This window comes from Spea bombifrons, chromosome 7, assembly GCF_027358695.1.
Source record: "Spea bombifrons isolate aSpeBom1 chromosome 7, aSpeBom1.2.pri, whole genome shotgun sequence".
Lineage (NCBI taxonomy): Eukaryota > Metazoa > Chordata > Amphibia > Anura > Pelobatidae > Spea > Spea bombifrons.
In genome coordinates, this window is record NC_071093.1 from 34467954 (window position 1) to 34494707 (window position 26754).

At 39.1% G+C, this 26754-nt stretch overlaps 1 protein-coding gene across 8 annotated transcripts in view; it reads right to left on the reverse strand.

The window, feature by feature from the left end:
* Positions 1 to 26754, reverse strand: part of MAP2 (microtubule associated protein 2) — an 83740-nt gene that overhangs the window by 56312 nt on the left and 674 nt on the right. For 7 of the 8 annotated variants that reach the window (XM_053470420.1, XM_053470419.1, XM_053470415.1 and 4 more), the window contains exon 2: positions 14631 to 14676. The gene's annotated coding sequence lies outside the window, so the exon portion shown is untranslated. Of the gene's footprint in view, positions 1 to 14630; positions 14677 to 26754 lie in introns of those variants that run through there. The other variant, XM_053470413.1, reaches the window with a different exon arrangement.

The window sequence follows — 26754 nt, forward strand, 5'->3', positions numbered from 1 at the left end:
TCTGTTAGCGTAAGAGTTGTTTGTTAATGCACATATGGTAATGGGATAAACCAAATTCTATCTCTTATCCCATTATTTGGTAATGGTATCAGCTCTGGGTACTAAAGAACTAAATCAAAGCTCAGATACTTAAAAATATAAAAGCTATAACTATATTACCAAAAAGACCTTGTACGTACAGTAGGTGTGTATTACACGTTGACAGAACACATGCATAGCTATATTAATATTCACACACAGGTTGCAACCATTATCATTAACCTATAACTGTGTTAATATACACTATATGGACAAAAGTATTGGGACACCTGACCATTACCCCAACAGGGACTTTATTTGGCATTGCATTCTAAATTCATAGACATTAATATGTAGTTGCTCCCCCTTTGCAGCTATAACAGCTTCCTCTCTTCTGGGAAGGCTTTCCACATGATTTTGGAGCTTTTCTGTGGGAATTTTTGCCCATTCATCCAGTAGAGCATTTGTGAGGTCAGGCACTGATGTTGGATAAGAAGGCCTGTCTCGCAATCTCCGTTCCAGTCCATGCCAAAGGTGTTTGATGGGGTTGAGGTCAGGGCTCTGAGCGGCTCAGTCAAGCTCTTCCACACCAAACTCATTCAACCATGTCATTGTGGATCTTTGTGGACTGGCCCACACAGAGCACTGACCTCAACCCATCGAAGACCTTCAAAATCTTGTGGAATGCCTTCCAAGAAGAGTGGAAGCCCTCTAGAGCACCCAAGGATACCCAAACACTATTCAGGGAGATAAATGTGAAGACGGGGACAAGCAGCAGGGGGTGCCACAGAGTAAAGTTAATCATCTGACTAATGAATTATTATATTACATTTATTTAAAAAGCACCTGCTACAATCAGTGGGATAATTTAAAGTCACACACACTAGCAAACTGGTACAAAAGGAGAAGAGGGTCCTGCTCTTGTGAGCTTACAATCTAGTCGGTGGTTGAGGGGGAAGTGAAACATTAGGAGAGAACAAATCAAGAATAATTTAATTTATGACTTACTTGCACAACAAACATAATTAACATATATTACATAGAATTACAATTCACAATTACAGTACATTTTTTTCATTTCACTAAAATCAATCATTTTAAATAATCCAACTGTGGTCACCTTGAAGCTGATTATGTTTGTGTAGAATGGCAAAAATCTGCAGGTCCTACAGTGAAGAAGTGGGTTTAAATAATTAAGCAACCACAAGGCATTGTCTGGCACTTATATTGTAACCTTCCTGCTATGAGGGGTGCACATTTTGTGAGGAGGGGGTAAGAGAAAAGCAAAGCAGATGCTGGCCTGCCTTTGCGACACCGTGGCTGAGCTGATGAAAAGCTCACAATTATATTAATTGATGTCACATGGCCCGGTGCACAGTCATCCTGAGGAAGCAGATGGCTGTGTATTAGCATTTAAATAAGCTTGAGCACCATTTCTAATGCAGAAATGAACAAGAAGCATTCAACAGGACTGCGTATCAACTGGTCTTCAGCGTCACATTTAACAGGACCTCTTATTTACTGTTTTTTCTTTTACATTTTATTTATAATGCACCAGATCCCAAGGCTCTATTACAACAGGGATACAAACACAGGAAAACATAGTGCTATTAAAACAGGCACACAAACTAACAATAACTTTACAGCCAACAATGTACAAATGAACAATACTATGGGCACACGTGAGCGATACTAGTACAGAAGAAGAAGAAGACCTTGGGAACTTCCAATGGTCTTCTAACCCAACGAGACAGGTCAGTTAACGTGACAATGAGAAGAAGGTGTGGTGACAATAAAATAGAATGGTTGAGTATACAAAAAACTGCCATTTAAACTTCTCATTATCATCTCTGTGTAATTGTGCTGATTTAACCCACAAAGTGCCCGAACTTGCAGGTCTAATCAGTAGAGACGTGCCACTGGATGCTACAGCAATAACATTATTTTTCAAACTTTGTACGCTACTCTAGTACTGTACCCCTGTACCCTTCCCTTTTCTGTTCTAGGAAGTGACTATTTACGTATATATATATATTTTCCAACACATACATGTCCCATCAGTGGCAACTGTGTATGCCAAGTCTAACTAATTTTATAGCCAAAAACAATTACAACCGTTACTAGGAATTTAATTCCAATGAAAACAATGCAATGCCCAATTAAGCCCGCTGGTCTCCTGGTCCAGACGCCTTACACTTAACACAAAACACCCCAAAGAATGTAAATAGAACCCCTTAATGAGAAGACAATATAAAACAATTACATCAACCAGCTGTTACAACAACTGCAACTCCAAAGCAAATGTCAAAAGGAGAATCAAGTAATCTTGGATCTTGGCATCGCCTCTCACCAACCTTTTGGAGATTGTTATTAAGATATTAAAATAAAATGTATTGTTATTTTGTGGATTATGCAGTTCTAGGTAGTTTAAAGAGCAAATTTAAGTGTTAGATGGTGAACTATTTCTATAGTCGGAATAAAATAATATTTGCATTATTTATTAGATTTTAATTGGTTGGACTGTATTTTATATGCTGAGAACCTTAAGCCTTGTAACTTGTGTGTTTTATAAACTGGACAACAACTGTGTGTACATGGGGCCATCAGTGATGATCTGGCACATGGCAGTGGTACTGAAAGTCGATAAGACATGTAAGAATGATACTTTGACCTTCATCCAGAGCATATAAAACAAATCAGATCTATTGACATTCAATGATTGAAGGGGCAGTCTAGTCCCCAAAATTTTATTTTAATTTTAATGCTTGTTGGAGTCCATTTTGCACAAACTTGTTATTATGAAATTAGACTTTTATCTGATTTAATCTCAGCTGAGTTCAGGAGTATTAGCATGTGACACGCTGTGACATGCTCAGCAGCACTCCCAGTAAAGTGACTGAGGCAGCAGCCAATCACATGTATGCTAGCAAAACATCAGTGTTCAGATAGCATATATGTGATTGGCTGCTGCTAGTGACTAGAATTGGAGTTCTACTAAGCATGTGTAAGGTATGCCCACTGCTTTCAGTAGAGGCAACTGAATGAAGAGTTAAATGACAGAATAGCTCCAATAACTAAAGGATGCTTGCACCAATATGCATGCAGCAAACAAAATCACGTCGCCTTTAAATTAACATGTACATTATATAAAAAAGTTACAGAAAACAATATGTTTCAGTTTCCATCTAAAGTGAGTTCAACTACTGAACTAGCGAAGAAAGATATGGTTATGGCAAAATGCACTTTATAGTTTATATTGGAACATTAGAATTATGTTTCCAGAAAGGATCCCCTTAAGAATTCTAGACTGATCACCTCAAAGGAAACACTGCTTCCAGGGCCGTAGGAAGGGTGAGACCAGAGAGGCACTCGCCTCGGCGCAGCTGCGAGGGGGCGCACAGCCGTCTGATCATCAGCTGCAGCCTCCAGGACTCCATTAAGCTTGCATCCAAACGCATTGGACACACTGGGCAGTTGCCCAGGGGCCCAGCGTTCTTGGGGCCCCATGGTGAATCACATTGCTGCCAGGTTGTATGTTCTGGGTTAAGCTAATCTCAAACGTCTGTGCATGCATTTTGTCCCTTTAGGGATCTCCGGAAGCTCTGCCCAAGTGTAAAGGTGAGCCATGGGTACCTAGAGGCGCACCCACCCCCTGTGAATGCTGAGTCCTGTGAAGGCTGAGTCCTGTGAAGGCTGAAATAATTGTGTGTTTGCAAGCTGGTGTTTGTGTGTATATCTGCATGTAAAGGCAGGGGAGTGTGAGGGCAGTGTATGTGTATACACGTGTGTATGGACAGGGTTGTGTAAGGGAAGTGTATGTCCATATGTGTGTTTATGGGCAGGTGTATGTAATGTAGTGTGTAAGGGCAGTCGTTTATAAAGGCAGTGTGTGTATATATATATGTGTGTGTTTGTGAGCTGGTGTGTGTATGGGCAGTGTGTGTAAGAGCAGTGTAGGTATTTGTATGTTTGTTAGCTGGTGTGTGTATATGTGTGTAAAGGCAGGGTTGTGTAAGGGCATTGTATGTGTATATGTGTGTTTATGGGCAGGTTTGTGTAAAGGCAGTTTGTATGGGCAGGTGTGTGTAAGGGCAGTGTATGTGTATATGCGTGTTAATGAGCAGGTGTGTGTAAAGGCTGTGTGTAAGGGCAGTCGTGTGTAATTAGTTCCCTGCTACTAAAAGTTCTCTGGAGCTAGCCCTCCCTCTATATGCTGCTAGCCCCACCCCTATGCACAGTTATCTCCACTCTTACAGAATGATTCTCCCCAGGAGCTCCAGGTAGCCGGCCTGGAAAGTTCCTAGGTATGCCCATACCCCATTCTTTACTAGCAGTATGCATTTGCGGGTATATTTGAGAAATTAGTCATAATGCATAATGCACAAAAGACACTGCTGATTAAAAAGCCTGGCCTCCCCATTGTGTCCTTCAGCCAGACAGAAGTAAAATGAATGGGAGCGGTTCATTGGGTAAATATGCTAAAATTTGAATGTGGGTCACTCTGTCTAGAGCTGACCCTTGTGTATTCTTCTCTGGTTTCATGATATTTGAGCTTCCCAATTACTGCTTGGGATGTCTCAGTTTTCCTGCTTATATGCAGATGAGGTAATCCAGAATACCTTCTCCTACTAACCTGGAATGGTTTAGTGTTATTAAAATCATTTCACTGCTACCATTGTTCCAACAAAAGAATCGTTGTGATGGGTTGTTAATAGGTTAACATTTGAAAGAGCCTTGACATGTTTATTAAGGCACCATGTATGTAGTAAAGATCCAACTATCGCTAGGGGATTAGAGTGCCCCTTTGATAATATGATGCTTCAGTTACATGCTACACGCCACCTTTACTGCAAACGCAGCTATTATGAATCACAAGCTTCGCAGGCATAGAAGAAGAGTTGAACGTTTCTCCTGTGACATTTATAAGAAAAGGTCCTTCCAGTGACCCAATTCTTTTAAAAGCAGAGACTGATACCATCGCTCAAGACCTTGAAGGTTTAATCTCTCCTAAGAAACGGAAAACCAGTGATTACCAGACGCTCAGTCTTTGATACCATTGTGTGCAGGATACAAGTACAGAGCCACGCCACCTCTTTCTAATTAATGTAATGAGTACCTGACAATATCACCGTCGGACATCCGTATCATGACATGCTGTAATTAAGTACCTTTCTTATAAAGTATAGTGATATTCTTCGAACAGGGAGATTTGTACTAAGCAGAGATAAATCACGTTTTACTAATGACAAAATATACTGATGAAGAACAGAAACATTTTAAAACTATTATCACCTTGATGAGAACCACTTTTTTATACATAACCATTCACATTTTTTATACATAATCATAATAATTTTTTATACATAGGTTTCATGCAAAGGTGGCGTAAGACGAAAACATTATGTTTACGTAGATGAATGGTGTACACTACCATTCAAAAGTTTGGGGTCACACATTTTATCCATTAAAATAGCACTAAATGGAACAGAAATACAGCACAGACGTTTGCAATATCATAAATGACTATTATTGCTTGAAACGGATGATTTTTAATGGAATCTTCACAGGTGTACAGAGGCCCTTTATCACTCCCATCACTCCTGTGCTCCAATGGCACGTTGTGTTTGCTAATCCAAGTTTAAGTTTAAAAGGCTAATTGGTCATTAGAAAACCCTTTTGCAATTATATTACGCAGCTAGAAATTTCCATGTTTTCCAAGTTATCACAACCTTTCAAACAGTATTGTAACGGTAATGTATAACCAACTATATTAACAGCATAATGAGTATGCAGTGCGTTAAACAGTACCGTATACAATTGTCGGATGTATACTGCTTTACATTGAAGAAGTGGATATTTTACAGAGCACATCTAGAAAAACACTAGCCCTGTGAAATGATCTCAATAGAAAAGAACAGGGGAGGAGGTAAGTCCGGTACATGCTATGGTTAGTTTGATTGACCCAGTTACATTTATTTGATGTTTTATTTACCAAATATGCCAACATCTATACAAATGTAAATAATCGTAATGAATGGCACGTACATTGCCACTTGCATCCTACTCCTGGCACTGCCTCGATCAGAGATACGCTGCCACGGAGACAAAATGTTTTCTACGTTCGGAAAGCTGCATCAGATCAGGAACGAAAAGCTTTGTTTCCATAACAACATTAGCAAGCTTAAATTAATTGCAATGTTTGTGTCTGTCCTCCCCGCACACATTTCATTAGCTTTTGCTGTATATAATTGCTCAGAAAATATATGGACACAAAAAGTCCTTATTTCTAAACTCAGAACCAGCTGTAGGTATGATATTTATAGGTTTGACTGCACTATTTTTTTTGCCAGGCTTTTACGCATGTTTAAACACTAAGATACATTATAGATCACATTTAGGCTAAAGTGCCAGGTTTATGCATAAAACGGAGTATGAGACTGGCACAACCAAGAACAGATAGCATCATTACAGAGGAAAGATTTCTATCAGCCTATCAGACTAATCGTACCCACAATGGCAGTACAGGGCTAAAACGCAAGGCGAGCTTCTCTACGCAAAGAGCCAACAACCCCAGACATATCTTTCACAGGACTCAGCATTCCCAGGTGGTAGGTGCTCCTCTAGGTACTCGTGGATCACCTTTACACTTGGGCAAAGCCTCAGGAGATCCCTAAAGGGACAAAATGCATGCACAGAAGTATGAGATTAGCTTAACCCAGAACATACAACCTGCCGTATGATGCATCCCCGCATCTGACTTATGTCAAGTTTTCATTTGTAAAAGGGAACCAACTATAAAGGTAGTGCTTCTCATCACCCAATGTGAAGAGAGTGAACAAGGTGCTCCAACTGATAGGGCCACAGTGGAAACAAGGTCCCCAATCTTCTTCTGGGCCTGTACTCTCCCGATGTGGGATAAGTAGCCCTTTGCCCTCCCTGCCTGGTTGAAATCAATGGAGGGCCAGATCGTATAGCCTCCCCTACAAAGAGGAACCCACTAAAGTCTTAACTGAGAGGTGGTGGCCAAAAAAGACACAACCCCCTCCACCCACCACCAAAAGAGCCAAGTCTTCAGGGACCCGGCTTCACTGTGGCATTTGCAATATAAATAAAAATCAGGTGCAAATTTATAGAAAAAAAAACACATGCTGGTGAATCAAATGCTTAGTACCGTATCAGTGTCTGTTTGCTTCCTTTAAGCCTTCACAGCTACGAACTCTGTAGCTACCTGTGAGCAAGGGGGTCCATGTCTGGACTCACTGTTACACTTTGGGAGCACCCCAAAAGAAGAAAAATGTCTACAAACAGGTATGAGGCTGGCTGAGAAAGGACAGCATCTCAATAGTCTGCGCTGTGATACATTCCAGGTGCAAGGTTGCTATAGAAGATCATTGAGAGGGCTCAAACTTCACCCCATCCTATCATATTCACATATTTCACAAACTGCGCCAGAAATAATATTGTGTAATGCGTGTAACAATTTATTTCAATCCATCATGCCTTAAGTTAACATTTTGTTGCGGCTCTCCTTAAATGATGCAATCCATTATTAAAATAAATGATTCATGATAAATTTTGGCGTAATAATTTCAAAGGTGGATTTACATTTGAGTGCGTGGTTAGTCATCAAAATTTTAGGATAGGACCAAGATGAAGCTGCGTTGGAGAACGAAAAGCTGTTGACACCTCACTGACACAGGTCCAGTTGGTTATCAGATAAAAAGGCAGCTGCCGGCAGTTCTATGTTTGCCTGTTACTTTGTATTATATTGCAGAATGTTTTCCTACACACTGTTGCCAAATATTGTCGGCACATTTCCATGTGTTCCACACTTTATCTATTTGTGAGTGCACATTTCTTAATCTTAATGATTTCAAAGATACGTCAATCCACTCATGCAGATACTCTCTACTCCATCTCCTTAGGGAAGCAGTGAGCGATCTGAACAAGGACTGGTTTCTGTAGGAGCGGCTGAAAGTAATTACTAGGTCTAGAGCTCCTGGGGGCCTTCTCTACTCTGACCATTTTTACCTTGATCAGCATAATAAGTGATTCCTAGGATTAGTACAGAGAATCTGCTGAGTATGAATCCAGAAATCTGCAGCCAGCCTTTTTTTGTCTCCTCCACAGTTTGTTACATTGTACACAGTATGAGATGTGAAATACTTTTCCTGTTAGGGTGGCTGCTTTGTATTTATGGCTATTCTGAGATCCTAAGGATTAGAGTGTTATAGTTTTGCTTTGGGCACAGTCGACACTTATCATTGCAAAATAAACTCTCAGCACTCCTGAAAATGCTCCTATTGATTTCAAAGGGAGTGCTTTCCTGCTGCTGATTGGCTGCTTCTAATCCCTCTGCCCCGCTCTCTTCCCCTGATATCCCTCATTTCTCAGGAACTCAACATATTTTGTGGGTATGAGTTTATCACAGTCATTCTTAAGAACTTCCCAGGGACCTGAAGCTCTACCTATTCTGTGGGAGTGGCTCCATGAGGGGGCAGGGCTATCTGGTTGTGTAGGTAGGGCTTGCCACGCACAGGGGTGTGGCTAGCCATGCACAGGGGGAGGCTTTCACCAAGCAGTATTGTGTAGGAGGGAAAGTGGGCATGACTAAGCACCAGTCCCCCCTGCCCACAGACAAAGGTAAGTGACCCAGAGACCCAGGGATCAGGGCTTTATCCGGAGACTCCGGCTCCCAGGTATGATCACAGTGCTCTGCAGCCCAAAAAGTAACAACGTATGTATTAATAGTAAATTGATTTGTGTAATAATAAACTGTATTGTTCTTTTTCTGAATGCCCCACTCCATTACATAATTAGCTTTCAATAGGTTGCAGAATTACACAGGGCATGGACTTCTTACATGATGATATCATTTGTTATGTTTTCATGAGCAAAAGATAGTGACTATAAAGTTTAATGGTGGGTGGGCCCGGCTCTTACTAACTGTAACATCAGTGATAGTTTTGTACAGATTATATAAATGAAACATTAAAGTAACAAATGGTGTATGATGTGCAGGTTGTACTCATTGTTACAGATTGTGAGACCATAATAGGTTTTTAGTAGTTGAGTTTAGTAGCATACAGTGTTCTTTCATGTTAGATGCCTCTTAAAGTCCTTTAACAATTAATAATACTGTTGAAAGCGGAGTTGGTTGCCATTCTTGCAGTTTAACATATTTGTCCTGGCGGTATTCTAGTGAATCTTACCAGCTCATAGAACGCGAGTGTTTAACCTCTGCTTTAATGACAACACTTTTCTACTCCGAATTCTAGGTTGTGTTTAAATAAACTGAATAAATTATAGAAGCATATGGCAAGACTGCAACACGTGGTGGAGAACAAGTGCATATGTTCGCAGGAACTGTGCCAAAACTCTTAGCTTAGCAGACACCAGTTCCTGAACAAAATATGTCACTCGTGCTCTCTTCCTGGCTGCTGAGATTTCCAGCAGCAAAATGTCCTACTTCTCGGCCGAGCCTGTGCCTCCCGTCTCAGATATTTATTGGCAACGACAGAACTGGCCTTGTAGGGGGGCAGCAGGGAAGGAATTCGGAATGAGAGTGCCTGGCACACTGTTATTTGCTGCAGAAATAGCTGATGCCAGACAATTTTGGCAAAGCCATTAACCCATGTGTAGTTAACTGATATTCTCTGGCATCTGGATGGTATTCCTTGTTAAAACTAGACTATGAACCCTATTTTTATCACTTGTCTAAGCAGTACTTAAGCTTTGAGGGCTGCACTGGAGCTCCATAGAAGTGTGAAATGCAGCTTCCCTGGACCTGGCATGGTTCCTTGATAAATTGTGTAATATACAGCAGGGTGTTCTGCAAAAGATGCCAATATGTACAAGGGGAACAGTGGCCCTTGGGCCACTGGAAAGGTAATGGTAATCTGCACTCAGAATATCCCCATTTACCAGCTGTTTGATTAAACCTGTAGTCAGATGGTACTACTCATGCTCCTTTTTATTTTTCTCCTGAATAAGAGATTATCTTCACGGAAACACTTCAGAGCACTTGTAGACCATAGACAGGGCACTTACCAATTGACTCTGAATTGAGCAATTAAATGTGCCCATGCCACCTCCCTACTCGCACAGGTATTTGGAAAAATACGCTAAAGCACACATTTACTGCTATTAAGCTTTTTTTTTATCTCTGGGTATATCAAAAAGTCATCACAATGAGAGGTCCTAAATACCCATATTGCATACTGAATAAATTATACCAATGCATAGGGCACAACTATTGATACCAGTATATATACACATATACATACATACAGATAGATAGATGATAGATAGATAGATAGATAGATAGATAGATAGATAGATAGATAGATAGATTTATCTCACTATATACAAAGCAGTCAGTACTTCCATATAATCTGCATACTGAGCACCAAGCTTACTGAAATACCATGGATCACATACTCTTCCTATATTTCATGTCAAAAACCATTCTGGCATAGATATAATAATTATGTGCGAACATTGACCATGAACTAAAACAGTGAGGCAGTGAAATGGTAAACCATGCTTAACGTGCCGGCATCTGAAATACCTCTGTGTGCCAGTTGCTATGGAAACAGTTACTGTGCCTTAATAGAGTGTATCTGAAAAACCTTAACGTTCACCAGGAGGGAAAAAAAAAAGACAAAGGAGATGGAGAGGAGAAAAATCCAATCAATCAATGGAAATAGCATCCTTTTCAAGAGTTTAACAATATAAATGTCTTCCTTAAACAAATGGCAGCGTGCTTTTGTTCTTCAAGGACATAACATGCAATTTTCTTCTTTTTTTTTCTATGTCAGATGTTTAGAGAGGTGTTTGTAGTCATTTGTTTCCCTATTTCTTATCGTAATAGCCTCATCAGTTAAGGAATAAACCTACAGTCAAGGTGAGATAGGCTCAGACATGGTGCATGTGTACAATATAAAGCAAAATGGCTGACCAAATAGCTTCGGCAGTGATGGATTAACAGAGTGATTTACTGCCCTGATCGATCAACACTATTACCAAACATGTTAATTGTTCTGTAGTGACTGCCTAATGGTGGCAATCAAATGGTATACCTCCCAAGTGTCCCAGTTTTCATGAAACAGCCCTAATTTTCACATAGCTGCCCTACTTTCCCACTTTTGCAGGCAGTGAGGACTGTTGGGGAGATCCTCAGCTTCTAATTTGCCACCTTGCAATGCTCTAAAGCTGAGCACTGAAAGGTGTCTCTTTGGGTAAGGGGGTGGGCAGGGTGCCATCCACTCCTACCACTGGCCATGCCCCAACATAAATGGGACACCTGAATTGTTGAGGCTTATGAAATAGTTATAACAATGGCCCTTCACTCTGAGACCTTGAAAATGGTGTAAAAAAAGACACAGCGCCAAGCTGTAATGTCCTCTGACTTTACATTAAAGCCATGAATAGAAGAGAGGAATGATTTATTCTGCGATCTTCTGCTTATGCTTTTGGGTGGAAAAAAATGCAGATTGGAAAGATGAAAGAAAATGCGATACATGTTTAATCGCTGTATCCCGGCTGGAATCTCCCTTTGTGACACCTGAGGTGTGTCTGACAGAAATATTTACAGAATGAGGGAGGTGCAAATGGATTAACCTACAATACAATTTCTGACGGGACATAAATCAGCAAAGCTGCATTAACAAGCCTCACCCCGCTCCACTGCCTCTCCAGAAACAGCTCCACCCTCCCCACTGCTGACATCACTGGGTTTTTATTACTTTTTGTAATGCTTTTTTGCGATTGTTGTTCGGCTTCTTTATTACACCTAGTAGAAGAAAAAATTAAGGAAGAAGCACATCTCATCTTGCCTTGAAAGAGATGTAGGGACATGTAGGAGATTTGCTCTTTTTACTCTGTCTTGAGGAAATGTTTCTTGTAGATACATAAAGTATATCCAAATTCTTGATCATGAAAAGTACATTTTAATGGAGCGCTCCACCTTAGTGTGTCCTTTCCCAACCTATCTAAAGCATCAGGACCAAGTTCATTTTAATTAAATATGTCAAAGAAGCAAACAGGCAAAAGGGGCAAATTGTCCATCAATGTCCTTGAGAATATACCGGATTATGGGCTATCAGAAAAGGTGGGCTATCACTAATACGAGTGATTATTGTAAATACTCGCAAAATATGGAACACGATACATATACTCACATGTATATTAAGTGTTAAAGATTATAATAGCGGTTTTACATTATAATAAATATATCCTACCCCTGCATAGGACACTCCCATCCACTCTCTGAGTGATCACAAGCAACTCTGCACATACTACAAACTCTACAGTAGAGACTCCTATGGTCTTGCTTCTTGACAATAAATACTAGGGGTATCGGCCATCATGGGTACAGGGACATTAGGGGCCAGGAGCAGTACTGTACAGAATCTGCTGTTACTACTGCGGATCCATTACCAACTAAAAATATGGCCACCACATTGGTCCATTGCTAAATGCGATTCAAAGTTGAGTTCAGCAAAATATAATTTTGCTATAACAATGAGTTTTATACAATGCAAAACTTTTTAAAGAGCATTTAAGAGACTTTCAAATATACAAAAACAATGTAATGTAAAGTAAAAATCTGTGAAAAGCTTTATTCAGACTTTTGGGAGGGACAGGCATCTGCCTCCGGAGGAAGAGGGAAATGACTCAGAGACCCAAGGAAGCAGAGCTTTACCCAAAGACTCTGTATACTCCATGTCCACAGGAGGGAAATGGTGTATGTATTATGAAAAATAAACTGATGACCTTTGTTCGTTCATTGTAATTAGACCCTTTATCTAGAGTTATTAATTCGATACAGATTTTTTTTCTCTTATCCAGTGGTTTCACATCATCTGACAGAATTCATTTATTACAATAATTATAAAGTCAAATCCTTGCAAGTTTCAGATAAACAAATATTTTAACAATTAAGAACGCATGAACTAAAATGTGGTTTTTTTCTAGCAGAGCAGTAATGAGTTTCTTCATTTTCTTTTAAACTAACTCCCTTGGAAGCTCTACTTCCACTTCTACGTGGCATATATTTATGAACAAATAGAGGGAAAAAAAACACTTACTCAGCAAGTCTCAGATCATTTTCCAAGTTGGTTCTAATTTACCCGAAGTGCATAGAGAAGCTAGCACAAAAACTACAGGCTATGATATTCTGAGATCCAATTATTTCTTAAGAAAACAAAAATATTCTTTACTGTTGTTTTACTTTTATTTTTTATCTTTTTTTTTATATAATAAAAAATTATAATATGCTGTATATGGAAAAATATATAATGGTATTAAAATAAATCTATAGACTTAAGGGCTGCGAAAAGGCCACAATCTCTAGAGATCCCAGCTTGAGCACTGGTATCTTAATTAAACAATAATTAAATTACCATGTTTGTCTTCAGGTAGGGATATACAGAATTCCTGACCTGGTTGCACCCCTTGTGAACTGAAGGTTAGTAGGCCTTGTATACCAAAAATATTTTCACTTTTAATAGCCCCTCTTACATTTATCTTTGACCTCCCTTACACTTTCCTCAAAGTCTTACTCCAGTGGGAGAGCAAGCCGGAGTCAAGGGTGTATTCATATTATTGGCCACTCCAGTCATTGTTAATAACCCCTCTCAGTTCCCCTTCTGTCTAAATACTTTCCCTTAATGCTTTATCATAAGCCATTTCCCCCTATAAAAGACCTCCTCATCACCTCTTCATTATTCCTAGTATCCATCAACTTTGAAGACATACAAACCCAACCCAATGTTTCATGAGATCTGGCTTGGTCCCAGTTTGGATCATGTCATTCCACCTGGCAGCTCCCCCACCTCTACTTCCCACCAAGACTTTTCCCCCCTCAAGTGAAAACCAGCTCTTTCCACCCTTAGTAATGCTCTGCAAACCTTTTCCATAATTTCCTTCCAAATCCCTTTAGCCGTAACTCAAGCCATTTTCTAACTTTTTTTTTTTACAGTCAACAATTCCAACTCCAATTAGTTCCCAGGTACTGTGTAACTGAAGGGGCATCATTATCCACCATAAAACATATACTGTAACTGTATAAACAGACACCTTTTTAATCACTAACACAATTTAGAATCCCTAGATAATATTAATAAATAACGGATCACTCACCACAAAGATTTCTTACTCACAGAGCCTATAATACCAGTACAAAGTAAGTGATTTGAGTATTCCGTAATCTGAAAGCAGCATGGCAAATTACAAAATTATATACGAAGGTCTATCGGTTTGCTCACAAGGACTCTTGACTAACATACTTAACAGGCACCAAAGTGGAACGATATTATATAGATGACAAGAACCTATGATACATCTTATTTATTTTTAAATGTAGAGCAAATTGGGAAAGGTAAAGAAGCATCCAAAACAGCTGTGCTTCCAGATATACAGGGATTTTATGGCTTTCGAGACAGAATGGAATAAATACTTCTGAAAAGCAGTGAAACAACAACAATTAATACAACCAATCTGAAAATGCCATATATATGAAACATGAACCCCACCAACTGATATAACCACACTGAGCATGAAAAACCACGAAGATGATTTATTACAATAGAAAAAACTAGAAAGCATACCTGTAGTGAGTGAGCCTTCCAGAACTGGGTACAACTGGGGAGTTATCTGAAACCACAAAGGAAATCCCGTTAATTATTCATACATCTTTAATCTGCAGAGCAGTACAGAAGTAAATGCTTTCTATATACTGTACTCCATACAATGGAGCTTCTTAATAAAAATGATGTCTTCTGATGTAATTATAAGTACACCGCAGAGGGACTTCTCTTGGATTAGATAATGGAGAAATACAGACGAACACCATTAAAGCTCTAAAATGTCAGGGGCTCAGGTGCTGTAAGCTTGACTTGTTTCACGGCATGTTCTTTGTTTTGTATTTGTATGTTTCTCTAAGCATTACAATTTAAGTTACTAATGGTCTTTGCTAACTGGTTGGTTTCATATAAATTCTATTTTGAAAGTAGACAGTCTAGTTTCTGAACTGGCATCTTCTGATTCATGGGATTTTCTGGTCACCTGGATGAACATACCTTTCATCACATTAGTCAGCAAATACTTACTAAAAATCTCTTCTTAGTTTGCTTTTCTGCCTTATATTATGAGTGGAATGATCCAGTTCCACAGAAAGTCCTGGCTTAGCTCTTGCCATATTTTAGCCAGTTCATCCACTTCTACTTCAACGTATGGCAGAGCTGCTCAGAGTAAGGTTCATGTGGGCTATCTAGGGAAATGTTAAGCACAAAGGTGGTGGTTGTACATGATTGTTTCACCAACTCTGATGTTCAACACCCAGTCATTAAACCAACACAGAATATCTGAAGCACATTGCAAAAGCTGGAAGTGCTTGGCTGGTGTCTATCATTGTGCAATGGCAGTTACACATGACCACCTAGAAACCACCTAACTTAAGCACGTTATAAATGTGGCTATTTGCTTATATTTATCATTTCCAAGTATTAATAAAGAATATGCATTAAAAACACTTAGCCACTGTTTGTTTGCCAAGATCATACACTAGATAATAGATGATCAACTCAGTGAACATAGTAGGGTGGTGTGGTCAACTTCCATAGGTAGTGACTAGTTACTAGCAGTGTCTCTTGGATATTAGTGCTTGGCCAATTATTTTAAAAGTGACTGCTTGATTATATTTCCCCCGGTCAATCTGTATTAACATCAAGGGTATCTCAGCAATCAACAGCACAGTTGACCAACTTCTGACTTGGTACAATGTTGTGTACCCTTACCAGTAACATCACAGAAGTACCGGAAGATGACATGAAAGGTGACATTAACATGTCATAAGAAATATAAGTTCTCATTTTTAATATTAAAAACTAAACCTCACCTTGGATCGCTCGTCAGTTTTGTTACTGATAGCCTAGGAATCAGAAACTATAATTAAGTAGTGACGCATCCATACCACAGACATAAAGGATGCCTGTGACGCTCTGACTTATTTAAATTGCTTTACTGAACCGCAGTTCTCAATAGACAGAAAACCTTTAAGAAATGATTTCATTTTTAGAGCACTGGCGGATTCTGTAGAGCTGTAATTATTTTGTATCATGTAATTATTTTATGTTTAAACACGCTAAAACGCATACTAAACATCTATAACATAGAAATACTTGTTTAAAGCAAATTTTACATCATCTTCTATTGGGTATTTTGATAAACGTATATTAGTATTATGTATAACAAGGGTAAAAACCCACATAAAGTTAATATGATTTTATAAAGTGCTAACATGATGTGATTTCTAAAATTATATGTGCTGTAAATTTAGTTTCATAAACCTGGACATTTAATTACCAGACATAATAATGCTTTACATACAGCATCCAGATATTAGGCTGTAATTGACTCAAAGGAAATTATGAAAGGGAAATAATTTATGAGAGAACATAAATTATTATGTATAAATGATTTGTAACTATGGATATAAGTGTAGGGATAAAGGAGTCCCAAGAAATAGTACATTCTATAGAGTATACTGTGGCAAAAAGCATAAAGCTTATATGATATTTGTAGGGTTACAATTGCTTGTGTTACCTACTTTCTTGTAGATTATGGTGGACATCCCATGCCTACTACCACACTCTTGCTTCTAGTAGAAGTAAAAGTTTATTATTGCATGCCTGGAACCTGGAAATTGGGCAGCTTCTTCTATTGTCTCCTTGATAATATCTTTGAAGTCATCATTTCTCTCTAGCTGAACATTGCATGAGCATACGATGGGGTGCGATAGCTGCCATGATATATTGCCATAGTACTATTCTGTCCATAAAAAGTCTCTGTTCCATTCTGTGGGTGATAATTCTGCTTGCGCTGCCTCTACAGTGCCTTTTTTCTTCTTGAAATGTATGCATCTATAAGTATACCCTTGTTCCCAAAAGGCAACTAAAACATCTCTCACAGCCTTGTGGTTCTTTAGTGTTTCTTCTCTCCCCTACATCGTCCAACATTTGTCTTAGCTCTTGTTGAGTTTTTGGGAAGTAATTTCAACATATGTCCTCTTTTCCCATTGTGATCTGTTTTATCAGGTTTCATTATAGTTTGATAATTGTAGGGGTTTAGTTCCCTTTTGGAATGCTGTCAAGTTAGCTTTTTACCATTATTTGGAGGCCACTCATCATAAGAACATTTAGGGTCAATTTGACACAGTCAAGAAGCTGGGTGGACATTTTAAAAGGAGAGAATCATAATTAGTTTGAGCATGGTTTTATACTGAATTAACTGGCGTGTTAAATATGGACTCTATGAGTGTGACATTTCCAGTTTAAGGGGAAGATTATTAAATGTATCTAAAATAGCTGGGATCCTGCCTTTCGTTACAGCTGCTATTTCTTTGATTTCTGTTGTTTCTGTAAATCAAATTGTTATGTTATTTACTACTTGTTATGTTCAGGAGGTCCTTATATCCAGTCCATATACGCTGAAATTTCATTATCATATTAAAGGGACATTCCAAGCATCAAATGCACTTTTCGTTTGATCTGCTAATGCTAATCTTCTTGCATGCATTTGCCCCTTTGCCCCCCTCCCCTCAGCTAAATGCCATGCACATCCAGTTAGCTCCAGGGTTTGTTCAGAGCCCTGTGCACATGCATGACATGCATCCCCATTGATTTCAATGAGAATGCTTTCCTGACACTGATTGGCTGCTTCAAATAGCCAACCAGTGACCATAATTATTGGATCACAGAGGAATAGGGCAGCTGCTGCCGGTCAGTTAAGTGCTTTTTTATTTTTTCTGGAAGAATGCACATATACATTCATTCTTCTATAGGGGAGATGCCAGGGACCTTAGTGTGCCCCTTTAACATCTACCATTGGTATCACTTCATGCACAGCGTGTCAAATATTGTGGGAATTGAATACATCAGCCGCTGTATAGCTGCTATTTTGTCAACACAGATATTGAGACATTCTACAACCATAAAACATTCTTAACCCTTTCCTCACCTAAGGGGATGATTGCTCTGCAAAATGAGCAACAAGACTGTAAGGGTCCTGAGAATTCAAGTAGTCACAACATATCACAAAACCCACTGGGAATTACAGGGTAATTCTCATGTTTTTTTTCATCCCACATGATCTAATTTTAGAACATGAATCCTAGCTTTTTTTTAAAAAGAAAAATAAAGATGCCAATGCTACTGCTCCGTTTCTGTATAGATACATTGCTTATTAAAGGAAATGTGGACACAATGGACAGGTCAATGATAACTCAAAGCGTAATTTATTAAATAGGTATTCCTGCTATTTTAAAAGACTAATATCAGACTAAAAATACTTTTTAAAAAAATCTGATGCAGTTTTCTTTTTAAAACAATTCTAGATTTTTCCCTAAATTAGACATTTTACGTCTTCTAGCCCTCTTATGTTAGCCCAGTCTACTAGACAAACACTCCAACTCCTTATCACATTGCTTTCAGTAAAAAAAATAGAATTGCTCATTGTTAATCACCTAGACGGACACTCTGACTAATAAAAGTCATTGGAGGAATGGACCTCTCTATCATTATCATAAAAAAACAGCTCAGTGTGGAGTCTGAGCAAGGAAAGTCACACAAAATATCAGGAACACCAGCCTCCAGATCTGCAGACAAAGGTCATTTATTGGGTCAAATTGAGATAAAACTGTTTTTTTTTGTCAATTACTCTATATAGCATTGTATTTTATGCTCAGAAAGATTCCCCCCCCCCCATGAGACTGCCATTCCTAGCTATTTTGTGTCCTCTGCATATTTTTGGGTTTGTAACAAATGTGCTACTGGCAGGTTTTTACGAGACATGTCAGAACACTATTGCCAACGCCAATTTCAAATCATGTCAAGGAAGTAATATGACCTTTTATTTCTGACTTATTATTTAAAATCAAAAGGTTAGATGAGCTTAAAATGCCTACCTCGAAGTTACCAAATGCTGTCTTACAGACTGTAGTACCAGCAACATGGGAAAGACAACTTGTATAAAAATGTTTCCATAAGAAGGTCCTTTAAGGTAAAATACCATGAAAACAGCTGAAAACAAAATACTATACTGGGACTATACTGGGACATGGTATGCAATTTTGTTTCAATATTAACCTGACATTGAATGCACAGACTTAACCTTAACACCAGTTCTAATATCTAAATTCCAATGTATCATTAACCCTACCATTAAAAACAACAGTATAAAAATCCTAGTTGCTGTTGTCCGTAGTCATAGCCAAGTCATAGCCAACTTGTAGTCCTAAGTGTGATCTTAGTAATTCTTCCAGAAGAATAAAATATTCAGTACACAGGTACTTGCGCTGACCGTTACGTCAATTTCTCAGTTGTTGTCCTTTATGAAGGACATTTGACAAAATATTACATAGACACAGTGGACTTCCTCATGCTTTGTGACGGACACCTGTGTCCCTGATTCAGCACGTGTCCCCTGCTTGCCTCCTTAGCAGAGACGGTTAACCACATTGCCCATTAAGGCAAGTTTTAATATTAGATACAGCCTGGTTTTATAATACATAGCTAAGTTTGGATTTCGTATACTTCAGAACCCAGGGACCTGCAGTGACTCAGATTTGTGACTCATATTGTTTGCAGCATCCACCCGACGCTTTAACTTCCAGTCTGCGCTGACAAACGCAGGACGGGATGGTGCTGTTTATTGGACCGCACTGAAATGTATTTCTTTATTCCCAATGTTAATTAAAGGCATGCCATCTCTGGCAGGCAGTATGCGAGTCGTGCTGATCTTCAGTCATTTTCTCTTCCTACTTGTGCATCAGTTCTGAACAAAAAGAGACAGACCTTGGGAGTTGCGGTCTAACTAGTTTAGGAACTTGCATTGTAAGCATTCCCTTTACATACGTGTTTATCTTTCTTCGGGCTGAGGAGTCTACTTAACTCCAGGCTGAGGAGTCTACCTAATTTAACAGCATCTGAAGTGTGTTCCATTCCCACACTAACCAAGAGTATATTTGCTTTTTGGGCAAAGTGGAATCAAGTACATTTATATATCACTTCAAGATGAATTCATAGCATAGTTTTTATCCCTTTATCAAAAACTGCCTTTGACAATTGCATATTTGTTTTATAAATGTGTTTGTCTAGTTGCTTTTGCTAATAGATTGTAAGCCCCTCTTCTGCTTCTGTATCAGTTGTGTTCATGTTATTGGCAGTTCGGGACATTGCCGGTTTTATTATGAATGGACTTTAGAGGAGAGCTATATGGTTTGTATGAAATCCCTATTGCTGGCATCTTACATGCAGTTTGCTAAAGCAATGCTTGATTCAGTTTATTCAAGAATAGAATTTCCATTATGGACGAGGCAAACTGCGACGCAGAACACAAACACCAGCAGCTTTATCAAATATATACAGGTACCCCTGAGACAAACATTCATGCACAATACATTAAACATTAAACAGTTCCAGGGGTACAAACTAGTGGCACTGCAGCAGCAACAGCGCCTGAGGGGGGTAAGTAAAAGGTATGTGAAGGGAAATGTCCAAGGACTAAGGGAACCAGAAGAGCGGGGACTGGGAATTGATCATCATTGAGTGTCAGTGATGGCGTTGCCTTTGAGCAAGCTGAGGATCAGTCTGTGACAGCCTTGGACAGTAATCTGTTCCCCTTCGCAGGATCTGGTGATTCCTGGCAAACTAAAAACCATCCTTGACATGTCAGGTGCCAAGCTTCTTCAATGGCACCCTCCACCTGAGTTCCTGGAAATAGTCCATACAAGTGGTTAGAGAGCAGTCTTCATGAGTGCAAGAATTACCACCCCTTAATGTTTTGTAGGCTAATCTGATAGCTTCAGAAGTGTTACAACGCATTACTATTACTTGGGCTGATTTATATTTTCCAGATCCTTTAGTGAAGGGTCTTAGAAACGGAAATGCCTTTGGCCTAGCAGAGTTGAGATTTCACAAAAAAATTGCAATAATGCAAGTAGCAGATGTTTTTACTGCCCAATTAAAATGTTGTTTTTTTATGTTAGATGTGACAATTCACCTTCAATCCTTAACGACCAGTGACGTAGGGGATACGGCATGAAAAAGTGGTCTTTGGGGGCCAAGGACATATCCCCTACATCATGGGATTTAACCCTCCAGGTGAACAGATCAGGAGATCAAATGAAAGCCTAGACTCTCCCCTGACAGCTGTGGGCAAAATTTGTGGCCCAGAGCTGTCAGATTGAATGTGACAGCGCTCTAATTGAGCGTTGTTACATTCTACAGGGATTTAAATGCTTGAATGGAAGTTCAGGCATTTCCTTCCAGCGACGTCATCACTGACGTTGCCAGGAAATCTCTTGATGCGGCAGGGACACGCGGGGTCTGTATAAACCCCAATGTGTGACTCATCAATGTGTACAATTTATATACCTGTAAAACTGCAAATATTTTTTTTCCATCTTTTAGATTTTATTCACACAAAACAATGTCCTTCATTTATGAATATGGTTTCAAAATAAAAAATATATATAATTTGTGTGGGTTCATACCTAAACTGAAAAAGTAATCCTGAATTGGGATGGGGCTGCAATGTAAAAAAACGATGAACTCTCTAATTTATGATAAAAGCTAGTGTAATTATGTCCATTCACAAAGATCTTGGCTTGGATTTGTGCAGTGCTCAGTCATCAAAAATAATGTTGACATAAAGACGTAAAAATGACATATGAATTGTATTAACGGTTTGTTCCACATGGCGGTTTTTAAGATATATATAATCGACCTGTTGTGAGCGTCTGAGTACAATGAGAACTCATAGAAACGTAGAATTTTATGTCAGATAAGAACCATTTGGCCCGTCTAACACCCCATTTACCTAAGAAGATGATTTATAAAGGTAAAAATTGGTTGTATGAAGCATCAATTGTTTTTTTTTTATTATTTTAAATAAAGCTCATAATTATATCAAATTTACATTATTTTATTTCTTTATATAGACATTCTGATATGTTATTATTATTATTATTATTATTATTATATTGTTTTACTTACTAAGCAGAAATATATACCTATGTATTCGACATTTAAATGCTTGTATTTATAATCACATTAGTCCACCGCGTGATCTATACTTTAGTAAACGTGTACTACTAGCTTTGCGATACTACATTAGTGTAATTAAATACTTATTTAAAAAAACAAGATTAAGGACAAAAATACCTATAGAAATTAAATTATAGCTAACCCTTTGAGTTGGGGTCAAAGTCTTACAGATAACTACCAATGCATTCGTTTTCAAGAAAGGAATATGGGGGAGGTGTGAGACCCCAGTCCCCATTCAGCTATACTGGTTATAAACCATTAATGGTGGCCCTGGCTCCCATAGAACACCTAAAAACATGTTTTTTTTTATTTATTGCAATTACATTGCAATTACATTGCAATTATTTACTGCAATTTGTATAAGACTTTAAAATGTAAAAAGTGACAAGTCTGATCTATGTTTGTGGATAAGGAACGGTGACGGAAATGTTGAGCGAGTGGGGGAGCTACAAGCAAATCTGTAACGATCCAAAAATGGATGTGATCCGCTGTCATATACGTAAAAGTCATGTATGTAAAATGAGATGAGCTCATGCCAACGTGTATTAATGTCAAAACATGTATAAGGTACCAGCCGCTGAAACAGCTATTGTGCTGCCCAAAGGGAAGCAGATCGCTGAGCTGATGGGGAGCCTGGTGGCTGGTGCAATGACAATGAGCGTCACTGTCTAGACAGCACCTCTCCCTGCGCTCTCAGAAGCTGCTTACAGCGATCCTCTCCCGCTACAACGCATAGGAAGCAGCCAAACACAACATACCTCCCAGCTGAACAAATAGGGAAACCAAACACATTCCTGGTTAATTGTCCTTTTCATTTTAAATCATCATGCGGTTAATAGCAAATGAACACGACAAATTCCTTGGAATGGTAGCTGACGAGATGTATATGTGTTACGATGTCTTATCATTAGACGTGTTTTGTTCATGAAGGAAGAAGTCAAAGAACAATCTTAAGAGTTAAGGCTTCGAATGCATTCTGGGTAAGAATATTATTATTATTATTTATTGTTTTATATAGCGCCATCAAATTCTGTAGCGCTGTACAATGGGTAGACAGGACATAACAAGTAGCATGTAATGTAACAAATTGACTAACAGAGACAACAGGTGAGGAGGGCCCTGCTCATACAAGCTTACAATCTAGGATATGCAAATAACCCCTCCGTGACAACATACCTCATCTGTCTACACTCTATAAAAGAAGAACGGGACAAACGTCTCTATGCATGAGGTGAGGAAGGACCAACCCCAGTGAGCTTATCCTCCATACATAAATAAATCAGTAAGATATCTTGAGCGTTGCATTATATCCTAAGCATTTTGCTGGGCCAGGAGGCCTTCTTGCAAGGTTGGTCCTTCATAAAGCATAGTAGAGCAGCTAAGGTGAGACGGCAACTAACCTACTAAAGTCTTCTTAAGTGAGGAAACCTCACAGTTTTGTTTTCTTATAACAAGGCCTGGTGGGCAGTGCCCATGGCGTCTCGCATGTACCCTAACCGTCGCTCGTGCTAGTGTGCGGCCTCTGGCTGGATTCACGCTGTCACGTGATGCAAAAGTCTAGGATCCTAGCGCGAGTCCAAAGCAGGACAGTTGGGAAGCATGTGTCATTATATTGGTAGGCCTTAAATTACTAGGGCCAATTAAAATACCCAGTCCGGTCCTGTACTTAATCCTTTTGTGATTTTTTTACTGGTTAAATATTTTAAAGGTCTCTGAATCTAAAGCAGGTATTACTCTTATCACATTTTGATTTACATAGCACCAGCAGTTTCTGTAGAGCTGTACAACGACGTGGCACGTATTATCAGACATGTCACTAGAGGTGAGGTAAAGCATACTTTAGTTTAGGGTAATATAGAGCTTCTAACTGGGTTCACATGTATGAATTTTCATACCAAACTAATAAAAGGCTAAAAACCCTATTAACACTATTTGGCTGATCTGAAATCAACACAACACTTAAAAACGACATTATTTTATTATGAGTCTAATAAGAGCGAGACATCCACAACTCTGGCACTTATGGGGTTAATAATTAGTCCTAGTCAGTCCTTTCTTCTTCCTTTGTCTAAAGCAGCAGCGATCGCACGGCGCTATTTAAACCACAAATCGCTTTGCTACAAAAACACAATGAGAAAAAGGTGTGTATTTACTATCTTCACAAAAAACGAACTATTCATATTAAAAAAGAGAGGATGAAATGGCACACATCGAAAGGATGGAAAGAGCTTTTGTCAGCAGGCAGACGTAGTGCAAGCTGGGTGTGCCGAGTAAATCTCACAGGAGACTTAATACATCATAGAGAAATCTCACAGTACGAGCCTGTGTCCACAACTCCCATCACTCTCATGCAGTCACAGCTAGATTACCTCCCCCTGTATCGAGTACATGGTATCTCACATTGCAACATATTCTTTCCCAGTCTTTGTTCCTCGTCTGCCTCTATGGTTCTTTCTCAGCCGCTACATGGTCCATTCAGTAATTTTCTCTGTTTTATACGACGACAATGCAAAGTATCACGCCGGTCACAGAACACGCCACATAATTCTACAGACGGATCATACCCCAGAATGTTCTTATCAATACAGATAATACATATAAAAGGAAAACTAAGTAAACTCATTATGAATATGATTTGGACTCGGTATATAGAATAAGCTAACCACTCCCAAAGCAGACAAAAGATTCACTCCACTTTTCCCTGGATGAGCTCCATCCAGACAAAGCCACCCGGTACATTTATTGATGATCAAATCCCATCATTTTAAAAAGAAATGTGTTTTTTTTTAGTAGCTTTGTTTTTGTCCCTCCCTGTGATTGTTGCCAGTATTAAACACTTAAATACACAATTCGCCTGTATGCTATAACAATCTACTAATGATTATTTTATTCACTATGATAGCAGGGCTGATTGTTATAGTAGAAATACCAGTCTAACTGGACTACATAGAATGCAGTACTCACGGGTGCCTCGTGACAATGATAGATAGATAGATAGATAGATGGATAGATAGATAGATAGATAGATAGATGATAGATAGATTGATAGATAGATAGATAGATAGATAGATAGATAGATAGATAGATAATCAATTCTAGGTGATAGCAAAAAAAAACCCCTAAAAATAACCAGAAGCTTTCTCTCAGCCATTAAAATCCTGAGTGCCTTTTTTCTATTCTTTTTTATTTAGTAAGAGCATCAGCTCTAAAACATCTCCTATCCAAAAGTAATGTTGTGAAGGACCTAATTGAATTTTCGGTCGCATGAAGAACCTGACAATACTCATGTTCTGAAGATGTACAATATGCCAAATGTCTGGGCCGGGAAGTGGTTGATATTTCCTTGTTTATTACCTGGAAATTATTTTAGCCATCACAGATGTTGAATATCTAGAAGATCATGTGGTCAACAAGCCAAGGTATCTATTCGCAATATGCTAAGGTCATACAGCGCTGAGGAGTTACATGGATCGCTAGCTTTTATATTCACAGGTCTAATGACTAGAGATCTGTGTTAAGAATAACCTCCGGCTTTATGCGGTGATTGCAGTAAATCATTTTAAAATGGTCTCTTGGGAGCTTTTTATCTTCTGCTGTCTGGCATTTATCCCCTGCACAACCGTGATTTAACACTGCAGGCCTTCATTGGAATGGCAGCATAATACTCACAATGGGTATGTATGTGTGTGTATGTGCGCGTGTGCATGTGCGCGAGTGTGTGTGTCTGTGCAAAGATGGATGAGATAAATTGCGGTATTTTCCTACGTGAATCACCACCCACACATCTTCTGCTACACCTTCTTCAAGTCTTCTTTGCCCACCATCAGTTTATTAGGTCCCTTGTGTGTCCCTCCTCATCCCTCTATGATAAACCTCAACATGAACAGGCATTTCTCTATAGGTTCTTCCTATATAATATGTTCTTTCCATTCTCCTATAGGATACTATGAGAATCTATCACATTGAAACACTGGCGCACTGCAGGCATAATGCACCCTAGGCTGGGGTGGGTATTTAGATGCATTGCAGGGACGGCGGGCATGTACGGTATATATATTTCCAGCGTAATCAGGAGTATGGCAGGTAGACCGACAAATGCGTCTTTATGCAGGATTCATTTCCATTGTGCATGACTCTATGTACAAAGACGAGACGACACTGCAATGCAGACAGACAGTGTCTAGAGAAGCCAACAGCGAGCAGATACAGTCTCTGCACTGGACAATCATTGATGCTCCACAACTGACAAGACAAAGTAGGTCTGTGCATAATGCAAGCGATGTCTTGAGGATAAAGCTTTGGATTTAAGGAGAGGGGAGAATGCCAACAGCCACGAGACAATGGCATGAACAGCACGTGGCAGCAGTGGTCACATATCAAGTGACAGTTCGGTATATTCTGTAGATGATTTAAATAGAAGGTAGGCAAAGGTGTGAAGTTAGCTGGCTGAGAGCGGGGGTCACTAGAAGGGGTAGATGGAAGCGAAACCCAATATAGCTGTATTTAGAGGGGCAGTAATTGGGGCAGATGTGATGGAAGAGGTTCATGTATGTGATAGTCAAGCTACTACAGAATGACAGGCTGATGTTACTGTATCTGATTCTACACAGAAGATATACATGTGAAA